Genomic DNA, 13,942 nt, shown 5'->3' on the forward strand with positions numbered 1-13,942 from the left:
GCAGAGACACCAGACGAGACGCCAGAAGAGACTCCTGTATGGCCGGGTGACTGGGTGAGGTTGAAAGTTCACAAAAGAAAGTGGGCTGAACCCAGGTGGACGGGTCCGTGGGAAGTAGTTGAAAGAACTTCACACGCTCTCCGGATAAAAGGTAAAAAAGGAGCAAATTGGCACCACCTGACACATTGTCGCCCTGCACCGGCACCTTCCAGAAAGCTCTCGGAAGTTAGGACTGATTTGGCCGAGCTGGAACAAAACGAATAACAAATCAAGACATATTAAGATAGAAACAGCTCAAAAGACGAATTGTCTTTAGGTTTTGTAGATTGAATACTAAAACGGAATCACCATTCTTGTTTTAGATCTGAGACCTAGCTATTCAAAAAAGAGTACAATATTTTTGTTTTATTTTCTATATATTTGATTTTTGCTCTCATTATTTTAAAAACTCTGTAACTGATATAACCATGGGTAAAATTGATGAAGTGCCGTTCAAGAAGTCAGAACAATTAAGGGGCACCAAAGGGATAAGAATCGTAATATCATTGTTAGCTCTGTTCATCACAATTGGCACTTTCCTGGTTGGGAAGGGGATACAGCATCATGAAGAACCCGAATCCATTCGTCCACTCGTAGAAAATGCCAATATCACTAACGAAACTTCAGCTGTGTTTGAGAGACTTTCATTTATCCCCAGAGCCAAAAGATCAGCGGAGAAACAGAAGGAAGGGTTAGAAATACTCATCCCCAGAGGTGAAGCGGTTACGGTCAGTCTTGATGTGTGTGATGTGGTTGTATGTGGAGAACTGCGAGAAAAAACAGGCCATGACGTTTATGGGTGCATTCATGCTTGGGGACGGACAGATGATAATACATGGTGTCCCGTTTCAGAGAAGGTATATTGGAGTGCAAGGGCAGAAGGAAATAACAATCCCCCTGGTTTGGCGTTTAGGTCTCAGCTATCTTTTTCCAAAGGTCGCCATAGTGGAGATATGAGCAAACACAATCCAATAATAATTGCTTTTAAAAGCACACTCACTCCCCATTTCAAGAAAAAGGGAGACGTCACTGCATTCCATTTACTGATGGGGATAGAAGTTCCTGGAAAAGACCCAATGGGATCAATTTTAGTGAAAATAATCGATCCACCAGCTGATGTAATCCCTGATTTCGTCCCAAAATATACTGAATCCCTTTTCAAACCAGAACCAGAAATTCCCCTTTTTAAAGCTGTGAACAATCCACTGGTCACCTATCTGACTACGACTTCTATACAGAAAGTCATAGCAGTAGAAACAGGATATGAGGACACAAATTCCTGGTTAGACTGGGTTGTTTACTCCGTAAAGCAGAGCAAGATGGCGGACTGTCTGGCCTGTGCGGCTGCCCGACCAAGTTTGGGAACAGTGCCATTTCCATTTAATGCCAACAATAACCCAAGAGGACAACTCTGTATGTACAAACTCTATGAACAAGGATCCCCAGCAGATTGTCTAGACATTGCACAAAAGTATCCAGTGGTAAAAATGAATGACATTCCACCTGACTTCACGCCGTACGAGGGACTTTATGATTGCATCACAAGGGAATACCTAAAAGGTATAGAAGTAGGAACTCTGAAGTGGTGCAATTCTACAGTGATTTTAATGAAACAGGATTTTCTCCCAGGTATAGCTATGCCCATCAGGCAGTATCCCAGAACAGATGTGTGGTGGTATTGTGGCACTAAAACCTTGTATTCAGTTTTAACACAGGATTGGACGGGGACCTGTGCTCTGGTACAGCTAGTGATGCCTTTTTATGCAGTACCAATGACGGCCGAGCAGCTGATAAACATGGCAGTCCAACCCAAGGCGACTAGAGCCAAAAGGTCAGTCTTTAGAGGGAGTTTTGATTCCACTGTGTACATGGACAGCATAGGGGTGCCCAGGGGAGTCCCAGATGAGTTTAAAGCTAGAAACCAGATCCTAGCAGGGTTCGAATCCATTTTTCTTTGGCCCACCGTAAATAAGAACGTGGACTAGATTAACTATATCTACTACAATCAGCAGAGGTTCATAAATCACTCCAGGGACGCGATGAAGGGACTAAGTGAGCAACTGGATAAGACCAGCCAGATGTCTTTGCAGAACAGAGTGGCCCTAGATATGTTACTGGCAGAAAAAGGGGGTGTATGCAAAATGTTTGGAACATTATGCTGTACTTTCATCCCAAACAATACCTCACCTGATGGATCAGTAACCAAGGCTCTGAAGGGACTCACGACTTTGAGCATGGAGTTAGCAGACAACAGTGGGATAGACAAGAACCCCCTTGGGGGTTTCTTAGATGGTTGGCTGGGGAAGTACAAGGATTTCTTACTGAACCGACTGATCTCTGTGTCAAGTGTGATCGTGATATTGGCACTGTGTAGTTGTTGTTTCTCAACCTGCATCCGCGCTTGCGCAAACCGACTGATTAATGGGGCCCTCAACCAGGAATATGCTAGGGGTCAATATCACATGGGGGGACAGTTTCCAATGCTAGCAGAACAGGACGATCCACCCCCGTATACAGATGTTGATGAAAATGATGAGTTAGTATGAATAATGTTAAAGGATATGGATGTTCAGAGATGAGATTGTTCAATGAATGTCCAGTCGAGGTGATTCTTTACATGATGAAATCATGTGAACCAGTGAGCAAAATAAAATGCCAAGCTAGGCTATTTTTATTTTTTATTTTCAATTTACTTTTCACTATTCCAAGATGGTGAATTTTTATTATTCCAATTAATTTTACACTATTCTAAGATAGTCCATTTTATTTGACTTTATTATTTTATACTATTCTAATATGGTAGATTTCATGTTGTATAAATCATTGCTATTCTAAAATGGTTTGTTTCTTTTCACTTTGTAAAAACAAGTGCCTTAACACTGAGCGTGGTATGAGAACGGTTTCTGTGAAAGGAGGGAGGAAGAAATGTTCTGATACCAAGCCATTGCTGCTATTTTGAAGAATGATATTGAATGTAAACACTAGAAGTTATGTACAAGGGAAAACTTTTATGTTTGAACACAGACAAGAATTTATTTTGTATGTTTGTAAAGCCGGCTGTGAAACCATTCCATTTGATTGTATGTTTGTTAATATGAGATATGTAATATGCAAAGTTCAGATGAAGAACTCATTGATTTCAGTATTATACACACCTTTTAGGTGTGTAAGGAGGGACTGTTAGAAATTAAAATCAATGTTTTGATGGTATAATGTAGCTTAAACATACCGTCAGTTTAAACGCTCTTTTATTCTGAAAAACCAGAAATTCTTGTGCACAAGCAGTTAAGCTTTTATTCTGAAAATCCTTCATCTACGGTTAGCATTTAGCATGTGGCTAATATACGATTTCCTAAAGAGGTGAATTGAGAAGCGAAATGACTTGGTGTGGTGAAAACCGAAACCTACTGATTTAACACTACAACGATAGATGTCGAGGTACTACCATGCTGAATATTAAATGAAAGTACAGTTTATTTGAATACATTATTGTTTACAGACGAGAGTAGCATGTGACAACATCCGGAATGACCGAAAACCAAACGAGCCGAGAAGTATTGTTTAGAGTATTGATTACAGCGTTTAGAATGTGTTAAATGAAAAGTGAAGAAAGAGAATATGAGGAGAAACGGCGTATTAAGCATATATTGAATGTGAAAAGAACCTATCCTCTGTTTAAATGCAATAACGGACATTGGAGACGAGGTGAGCCGGCTGGCGGGGAGGAGCCAGCAGAGGATATATATAGCAGCGCCGGAGGAGAGATCCGCTGTCTTCTTCTTGCTCAGGAGAACCAGAGCACAGCTGTTTTCTGCCGGAACAATATTCTGTCTGTAACACTACCGCGCCTTTTTTAATTAAAGTATCCCATTTGAATCTTTTCAGAGACTCCATTTAGTCTCATTTTAAAGCTTCTCTCCTGGACGCGAGAATAAAGAACACATTTAACAGGTGTCATCTAGGTCATTTGTGCAATTGGCCTCGGAGTCTATTGTTCTTGCTTCAAGTCGTCCTTCAATCCGTCCAAGAAGGGCCCTCACGTCTCCCAAGCATAGGTGGTCTTGGGCTGTGAATCTCTTCAGATCATTCACCCACTTCTGAACTCCTTTTATGAGTGGAGGTAGTTTTCCCACTAATGCTTCCATGTCCCTGTGATTCCATGATTGGTATTGAACTCCTCCATTTCCAGCTGCTATCAATGGCATGGCGCTATGTGCGGTACTCCTGAGTCTTTCAGCTATGGGCCCTGTCACAGTTTGTTGGTTGATTTCGTCACCTCTGTTTTTCCCTGAGGGTGTGGTGAAACCCTGTTGTTGCTGTGTATGTTCCGGGTATCCCGAGTGTCTGTTGGTTTGAGAATGTGCACTGTCGTTGTCTTCTCCATGTCCTTATCCTCTGTAATTTTGTTGATCAGGAGAGTAATTTGTTCAGCGTGTTCTTTGAGAGTCTTCCCATCCCAGAGTTCTTTGTTCTTGTTGTTCTCTATTTTGGTTCTGGTGTCTGTCTTCCATCATTTCCCGGAATGTCACATCTTCTCGTTGTCTTTGTGCCAGACGTTGTTGGTATTTATCTTCCTCCCTTTGTCTTTCTGCAATAATGTCATTACTGGCTTTATCTGACTTCCGCATTTCTTCAATAATGTCATTATGTGCCTCTTCTACTTTTCGTCTTTCTTCAGTATATCTGTCATTATGTGCCTCTTCTGCCTTTCATCTTTCTTCAGCATCTCTGTCATTATGTGCCTCTTCTGCCTTTCATCTTTCTTCAGCATATCTGTCATTATGTGCCTCTTCTCGTCTGTGTTGTTGTGCGTCTTCCTCTGCTGTTTGTGGTTGAAGAGAGAAGATAGGCTCTGCCGCTCTCTCATAAGCGGCCATTTTTCCTGGATCTGCACCTGTTGATCTGTTGATTGACTGGAATGACATAGGTGTTTGTAGCATGTCTCGCTGAAGTTGTCTATCTGTAGGCATAGTTCTTAATGCGTGCATTTCGGCTAATCGTTTGTGTTCCTCCAGCAGCTGGTTGGATTGAGTCGTGAGCATTCTTACTCCGTATTCCAATTCTTGGAGACGTCTTGCTGTGGGGACTCCCTCCAATTCCAATACTCCTCCCAAAATACCGAATGTTGGGGCTTGTATTGAGGGTTGAAGGAGAGTTTTATTTTCTGACATGTAGGGAGGAGGTTTTTCAATCCAGTTAGGATAGAGCTTTGGAGTTTGGATTACTGGAGCGTCTTCCATTTTTTTTCCCGCGTCTTCTTCTGCTTGCGAATTTGCTTCTTTGGCGACGCACATGTTTGCCATCCCACTAGCAGAATACTTTAAATGGAGCATCAGACTTGTAACTCGTGCTTTCCTTATTTCCGCTTTGTTCATAGCAATCTTTGCAGGTCCATACCAAGAGGGTTGTCCGGCTTTGATCCATGCTTGTTGTTCTCGCAGGTATTCTCCATTTTCATGGTCAGTTACTGCTTTTCTATGGGCTTTCGTTGGTGCTGGTTGATCATCAGCTGGATACAGTCCTCTCGTTTGCCATTGTTCCAACAGTTTCTCCATGTGGTTCCATGTCTTTTGTCTAAGATTTGGAGCTGTTATGGCATCTGATCTGATTTTTATCCTTCCTTTGATATCTGCTGTTGAGCCTGGCTCTGCATCTAGTCTCAACTTAGCTTGTTTTGGTGACATGTTCTCTAATTATTTATTAACCTATCAAAGATGAAGCTGACTAGCTCCTTCGTTGCTGTTCGTCCGAACTTTAAATCTTTTTTTTTTCTTTTTTTTAATTGCTCAAGGTTTTATGATTTCTTTTTAGGTAAAATATTAATACAGTTAATATATAAAAAAATGCAAAATTAAAATATGAAATGTTAAAATAAAGTTGTACCGTGTATGGTTTTGACTTTGAAATATGAATCTGGTTCAAATCCAAATCTCCTGTGTACAGTGCATACCGAAATGTATGAAATTAAGCTAATGTCACTACTTGTGTTAGCTTCAATAAATTTGTGTTTGAAAATGTATTATGTAAAGTTTCTTCTCTTATAATTAGAAACCACTTGCAATTCTATCTTGGCGATCAAGCATGTGTGTATTTATAACACTTACAATTATACTTCACAATGTTATGGTGTTTCTTCTATTTGTGTAATAATTATGTACGACCACCAGAGTGCGCTATTTTAATTTCCAGCTTAATCCACTAGGGAATAGCTGTTGCAAAACTGACTTGTTTTTAACAAGGAGAAACTTATTTTCCTTAAAAATATATTTAAAATAGAAAGAACATTACACTATGGTTAAACAATACAGCACATAACCGCCAACACACATTTGCAAAACAAGAATATTCACAAAACCAGCCAATACACTTTTATCAGCAGAAGTACTTCCAATAGTTCTAACTCTAACAAGAAGTATGGTTCTTTACTAGATGGGATGCCTAGCCTCAGTGTGTTAAAGCAAACAGAGTACTTCAATTAGCATTTCATGAAATGGCGACTGCCGTGTGGTTCACTGTGAAGATGAGGTCAAAACAAGATGGCAACTGGTTTTCCAACCTTTGACCTGAAAAACAAAGGGATTTGAGAAAACACCTTCAACACACAACACTGTAATTTAAAATAACATTTTACAATGATAAATGGGCCCTATACCCTTATGTCATAGCCCTCTACCCATGTACGTAAATGTTTTGACTTTAAGAGCCAGTATGGTCATCTCTTCTGTTTAAACACGCTATTTATGGGACAAAATGGGACGCTATCCAAACACAATCAGAAGAATATCGTCTATCTAACGCACGAATGTCGCACTTCTCGTCGTAATCCACAACGCAATGTCTTTTTGAAAACAGAAATAAAGTAACCACTGAAAGCTTCAAACTCCTCAGGCCTTTTCCTTGAACAATGACTTTTTTAAAACAGCCTCACACTGTTGTTAACACAAAACACTCACTCCAATAACCTTAGCTTCAAACTTTGGCTGTGTCTTTGCCTCAAGCAGTCCCGACTGCTTAATGGCCTAAAACCATTCACGTTAACTTAAAACGCAACAAAAGACACCTATTTAAGTGATTGGCCTCTGGCCGACATGTAATAACAGACAAACGAATAGCATACAGGGTTGAATAGAACAAAATAAATTGAACTCACCCTGCCTGTAACAAAGCAACGCCACGTGGTAAGATACCAATGATTATCAATTTAGGCTTGTTTTAACTTAAATTGCACAGCTATTTTCAGGATCCGCTGGCCGCCGTCAAACACACAGAATTAAGATTGTCCGACATAAACTATTGAAGAATTCGATATAACAGGTTTCTCCTTACCTAGTTGATTTGAGCTCTCTGTGTGTTGAACGGATGCCAGCGGCTCCAGCGAGCAGCCTGCTGTAGTCTCTCCCGGTTTTGCGAGGACCCCGTTGGGCTCCAATTGTTAAATATGTTCTTTGTTCTCGCGTCAAGGAGAGAAGCTTTAAAATGAGACTAAATGGAGTCTCTGAAAAGATTCAAATGGGATACTTTAATTAAAAAAAAGGCGCGGTAGTGTTACAGACAGAATATTGTTCCGGCAGAAAACAGCTGTGATCTGGCTCTCCTGAGCAAGAAGAGAAGGGCGAATCCCCCGTCCGGTGCCGTTATATATCCTCTGCTGGCTCCTCCCCGCCAGCCGGCTCGCCTCGCCTCTAATGTCCGTTGTTGCATTTAAACAGAGGATTGGTACTTTTCACCTTCAACATATGCTTAACATGCCTTTTCTCCTCATATTCTCTTTCATCACTTTTCATGTAACACATTCTAAACGCTGTAATCAATACTCTAAAACATACAGAAAATACTTCACGGCTGGTTTGGTTTCCGGTAATTCCGGATGTTGTCACATGCTACTCTCGTCTGTAAACAATAGTGTATTCAAATAAACTGTACTTTCATTTAATATTCAGCATGGTAGTATCTCGACATCTATAGTTGTAGTGTTAAATCAGTAGGTTTCGGTTTTCACCACACCACATCATTTCGCTACTCAATTCACCTCTTTAGGAAAACGTATATTAGCCACATGCTAAATGCTAACCGTAGATGAAGGATTTTCAGAATAAAAGCTTAACTGCTTGTGCACAAGAATTTCTGGTTTTTCAGTATAAAAGAGCATTTAACTTGACAGTATGTTTAAACTACATTATACCATCAAAACAGTGATTTTAAATTTCTAACACTTCTGAGATTAAGAAGCACGAAATTGTCAGGCACTCTGTGGTGTCCCTGGTAATGATCATTTCTCTTTTATTTTTCAACATTTATCTTAACAGTGAAAAATATGTACCAGTTATTTTCATCTGTGGATTAGGAAAGTAACTAAATCTGGCAACAAAGTAACCAAGTGGAAGTCTGTAGCGGCCAAAATCATATAGAAATAAAAACATATAATTAACTTAAAATAATACAGCCGCTGAGGCACTAGTTAGCAGATCTTACGCAGGGCAATGATCCAGGTCCAGACAAGATTCTCCGTTGTGCATTTATTATGATCCTATATCATTGACAATGAACAGGTTTCCTATGGTTGGTTCCTTTAAGCCTTTCCTATGGCTTTCCTTTCTTGCGGTTGGAAAACCCTGTGGCTTGAAACACCCTGGTAAAAAAGCGTTTGCCTAATAGTGCTCTGCCTCCCACCACCCACCTGTCTCCAATATACAATTACACCAGCTGCTCTAATCGCCCAGTGCCCAAACATGCCTTCAAAATAAGAGCATAGAAACAACTTTAACTCATGACGCCAACTAAGAATACATTTACAATAAACACTATAAAAAGGCAAGAGACTACATTTTAAACTATTAAATAATATAAAGAGATATATAGCTCCAACAGCAGTGTCATCGTGCCTCAAGACAATTCTCCCCCAGTGAGCATACCCAGCAGCAGAATTTCATTTGAGCAAAAAAATACAAAATACACACACAACAGTGAATGTTGGGTAGCCGGAGGTGGCAGGTCACTCTCCTTGGGCTCCAGGCAAAACCTTTTTCCCTGGATACAAACATCCATTATCACCTGTGTGTTCCTTGTGGCAAATGGCAGGTAAAGAGAACACAAGAGAAGGCAGTAACACACCCAGAGAATTGCATTGGCCTGCACATACAGTAAGAGGTATAAGCTTGAAATTTAAATCAGAAGCACACAGAAGCCGAACAACTCACCCAATACAAGCAGAGCATCTGCTTAAAAGCCACATCCATCTGTACAGAAGGTGTTAACTGCCTTGAGTGCTTTACCTTGAAAAGCTATCTAACTAATGCGCACCAAGGGAGCATTTCAGGCCATGCTTCACTTTGATGAAACTTTTTTATCTTTTCAAATACTTATTTCAGTATGACTCCATGGACAATAATCCTCAAACATTAGCTGCCTCTGAGGTGTGTATTCAGGATAGCTATTGAGGCGTTTGGATTTAATTGGAAAATAAATTTCTTGTGGATCGTTTTGTTTAACCTCCTATAAAAGAGGCAAGAAAATGGCGACTTTATGCTGTGTTGTTTTCTTGCATGGCTTAACTTTTATTTCCTTTATGTCTCACAGACCATAAACGTGTAACCTTGACAGTGTTACTGCCTCGGTCCAACAAGGAGGATACTGTGGCGAAGGGGGAAATAAAGAGTGTGCCAATCAGAGGCTGTAAGGCAGTGACCACCAACTGGCGGCCCACGAGCCACATCCGGCCCGCCAGATATTCTCATCCGGCCCGCACGACGGGGGTGACTGTGGCGTTGGCGGAGTGGTTACTGCGTTCGCCTCCCACCGTTTTTTACAACGTCTCGTGAGTAAGGTGCAGTACCGGAGTCCAACAGAGAGGCAGCAGCTGCGGGTCAGTAGACTGCGTACTGCAAAACCTTCCCTGCCTTGAAGAAGAATTGATCCTTCGTTGTGATTGTGAAGAGTCTGGTTAATGTGCTCCGCACCACAGCAGTAACCCTGCTGCGTCCAACAGAGAGGCAGGAGCTGCGGACCGGGACAGTAGCCTTGAAGCAGGGTTGGGTTATAACGGAATACATGTAACAGCGTTACATAATCAGAATACAAAAATCAAGTAGGCTAACTGTATTCAGCTGGCGTTACATTTGAAAAACGAGTAATCTGATTACAGTTACTTTCGTAAACCTGAAGTGAATACATTTTGGAATACTTATTGGAATTATTGGTGGAAAAGTTTCCTCACAAAATGTAATATTCATTACCGGCAGAACTGTGTGCACACTGCAAAGTGCTGCAGCATGTCTGTGAGTGAGAGAGAGAGATATGCAGCGTGTCTGTGAGGCCCTGTCCCCGCACGCAGATGAGCGAGAGAGAGATCTCTTTTAAAATATATTGAAAGTAAGAAACGGAGATGGTTAGATAAAATGTGCAAGATAACATTTATGGAGCATTTCTTTATTGTTGAAATGATGACATTTCATAACGGGATCAAATCAAAGTGAATGGCCTGCTGCTGCTGAATGCATGGGGCAAGTGACTGGAAAAAGTTTTAAAAGTTATTACATCGTTTCAGATAATAAATAGTAATGATACATTCATTTTATTTAGGGGCGCCTTTCAAAGCACCCAAGGACACCTTACAATTCATAACATATTCCAAGGAAAGGTTTTAAGACAGTACAAAGAATGCAGTCCGGGTGATGTTTTTTATGTGGGGTGCAGATGAGAGGGAGCTGTCCAGAATGACACCGATATGTTGTGTTGGAGTTCTTGATAAGCCATTAAAACAGTAAAATAAGTGTCTCCTGTTCACCAAAACATACCAAACTGTTATGGAAAAAGAAAGTATTCTAAAAGTAATCTGAATACGTTACATTTTGAAGACACGTAACTGTAACTGTATATTGATTACTTTCAGAGCATGTATTCAGTATCCAGTAACTGATTATGTTTACAAAGTAACCCTCCCAACCCTGCCTAGAAGTGATCCTTCGTTAGCGTGAAGAGTCTGCTAAGCTTTATGCGGTCCGCAGTACTTGAGCGTGCTGCAGTAGCACCCCCCCCCCCCCCCCCCCAAAACTCTGGGCTATATAAAAATCGCTGGCCCGCGATAGTGTCTATTGGATACATTTTGGCCCTTGGACAAATGTAGTTGGTGATCCCTGCTTTAAGGCTTGATCAAACCACGCCTTCAACTTGTCGAAGTATCATTGGGCAAGATACCTAACCCCAAATTGCTCCATCTCTACAATAATGAAGTCTATGTGCGAAGCTTTGGATATGAGCGTCAGAACCAATTTTTTTTTAGCATTTTAAAACTACAGATTCCCTCGCCTCAATGTCAACCATTTTTTGTATTTATGGTTGGATGCTTTTTATAAGGTCTGTGGTTACTACAAGCTTAAGATATGCTCACATTTGTTCTACAACATAAAACACATCATGAAATACCCCACTGGTGTGTGTCCGAAGTTCACGTGTCATAAAAACAACGGTTGCTAACAAGTGACTAAATAAGATTTCTAAATGTCATCACACCAAACATGTGTCCGCTATTAGCTTAGCCGTGGTGATGTGAAGTCATGCAACGTGATGTAGTTTGTTTATAGCCTTACATAAGCATTCACCATTCTCGAAGATGTGTTAAATATGCGGGGACTATCCTTCTGTACAAAACGTGTTAGTAGCATAAAAGTGTGCTTGCAGTGCTTACTTCCAGGTCGGCTTACAACAATACATCATCAATGCACCACTCTTTGCAAAACCTAAACAGCAACCCTGGCCCCATCAACTCAGTTATCCAAACTATTTTGGAATTCAAAGTTGATAAAAAACCCAAATAGTCCTAAACAATTCCCATTGAACAGAGAGCATTTGTACAACAGTCTTATCCGAAGAACTGACACCATTTCATCTAAAGGCAGATTACTAAAAAACGAACACATTCTGCTATGAAGCAAAGATTATCGTGGAAAGCCAATCAGAATCACTGTGGGGTGGATCATGCCTTCGCTGTCATTCTGCATCAAAAGTGTGCTTCCGTTTGTCGCAGTTAGAGTGTGGACTTTCTGAGCAATCGGCTTCCGAATTTTTTCCAATTGCATGTTTTGATTATTGGGGTTCCGAAAAAATTGGTCTTCATAAAAATGCCATAGTACCAATATCATATATACAACATCAGGAGGATACGTCCCCAGCTGACACAGACATCAGCGCAGGTTCTGGTCTCGTCATCTCACGCCTAGACTACTGCAACTCCCTCCTGGCTGGTCTACCTGCATGTGCCATCCGACCTCTGCAGCTCATCCAGAATGCAGTGGCTCGTCTGGTCTTCAACCTTCCAAAATTCTCCCACACCACGCCGCTCCTCCGCTCCCTTCACTGGCTTCCAGTAACTGCTAGAATCCACTTCAAGACACCGGTACTTGCATACCATGCTGCGAATGGATCTGGCCCTTCCTACATCCAGGACATGGTTAAACCGTACACCCCAGCACGTGCACTCCGCTCTGCATCAGCCAAACAGCTCGCTGCACCCGCACTGCGAGGGGGACCCAAGTTCCTGTCAGCAAAAACACGTGGGTTTGCTATCCTGGCTCCAAAATGATGGAATGAGCTCCCCATTGAAATCAGGACAGCAGAAAGCTTACACATCTTCCGGCGACGACTGAAAACTCATCTCTTTAGACTCCACTTCGAGCGATTGAATTACTAACAAAGCACTTATATACTAATAAAGGGCTGGCTTTTCTAAAAGCCAGTTGAGTAGCACTTGAAATGTTTGGCTCTATGAAACCTGATGTACTTATATGATTCTGTTTTCTTCAAGGTTGTATCTTCCTGGTCGAATGCACTTATTGTAAGTCGCTTTGGATAAAAGCGTCAGCTAAATGCAATGTAATGTAATGTAATATTTGATCTTCAATCACAAAAATCTTGATTCAAACTTTAGAAAAAGTCCATTCACAAGGAAATATTCCTGTTTTGTTCACTTTTTTCCTGATGACGTAAATCGTAAATAAAGGTGCGTATTTTCTGGCAGGGGGCGAACGTCTGTATGAACCTGGTCAGTCCCTTCCTGTGACTCTTCCTAATGATTGAGTATTATTGTAAAGCGATTAGTTAATGACTTATTGCAGCGTTTCTCAAAGTGTGGGGCGAGATCACAGAGATGTGATAGGTGGGTCGCGAATGGACGCGATGAACGGGAGATTATTATATATATTTTTTTTAAACATTTTTTGGACCTTAGGCCGGAATCGAACCTGGTTTCTCGCGGGCGATAGTGGACTGTTACAGCCGGAGACTTGCAACGGGTATTTGCAGCGGCGCTGTGAAAGTCCACGACCCACCTATGCCAGGGCCAGCGGCCAACCGAAGGCAGCAGCCCACAAACGGCAGCGGCCCACCGGGAAAAGTTCAGAGTCTCCCGATGGCCAATCCGAGGCTGCTCACACACACACACAACTGAAACCAAACTAATTTACAGACATATGTAAAAATCTCTCATACACACATGTGAAACGCTCTCTCTCGCGCGCGCACACACACACACACACCCTTTAATATAGCCTAGTAGTAAGGGAAATATATGAAAATCTGCAAACTAAATCCTTACCAATCAATTTCTTCACTAATGTGTTTGTAAAGGTGTGTAGTAAGATGTATTAAAAAGTTGAAGTTCAAATCCTGTATGTTTTTTCGTAACAACTGCTCAAAGTTGAGGTACCGAATACCGATTTTCAAAAAATCTAAAACATTTCTGTTTGGCCTTGGGTAACTTGTGAAGGGTCAAACTAGGGGTTTTTCATGATTCTGAGTTGATTGCAATCATGTATTTTTCACTAAAATCATTCCTTGGTTGAAAAAAGGCCACGCCCACTCTTATATTTAAATTCAAAAGTAGCTTTATTTGTAGTTACAAGTAGTTACA

The sequence above is a fragment of the Notothenia rossii genome (assembly GCF_949606895.1).
Source record: "Notothenia rossii genome assembly, chromosome: 3".
Taxonomy (NCBI): Eukaryota; Metazoa; Chordata; class Actinopteri; order Perciformes; family Nototheniidae; genus Notothenia; species Notothenia rossii.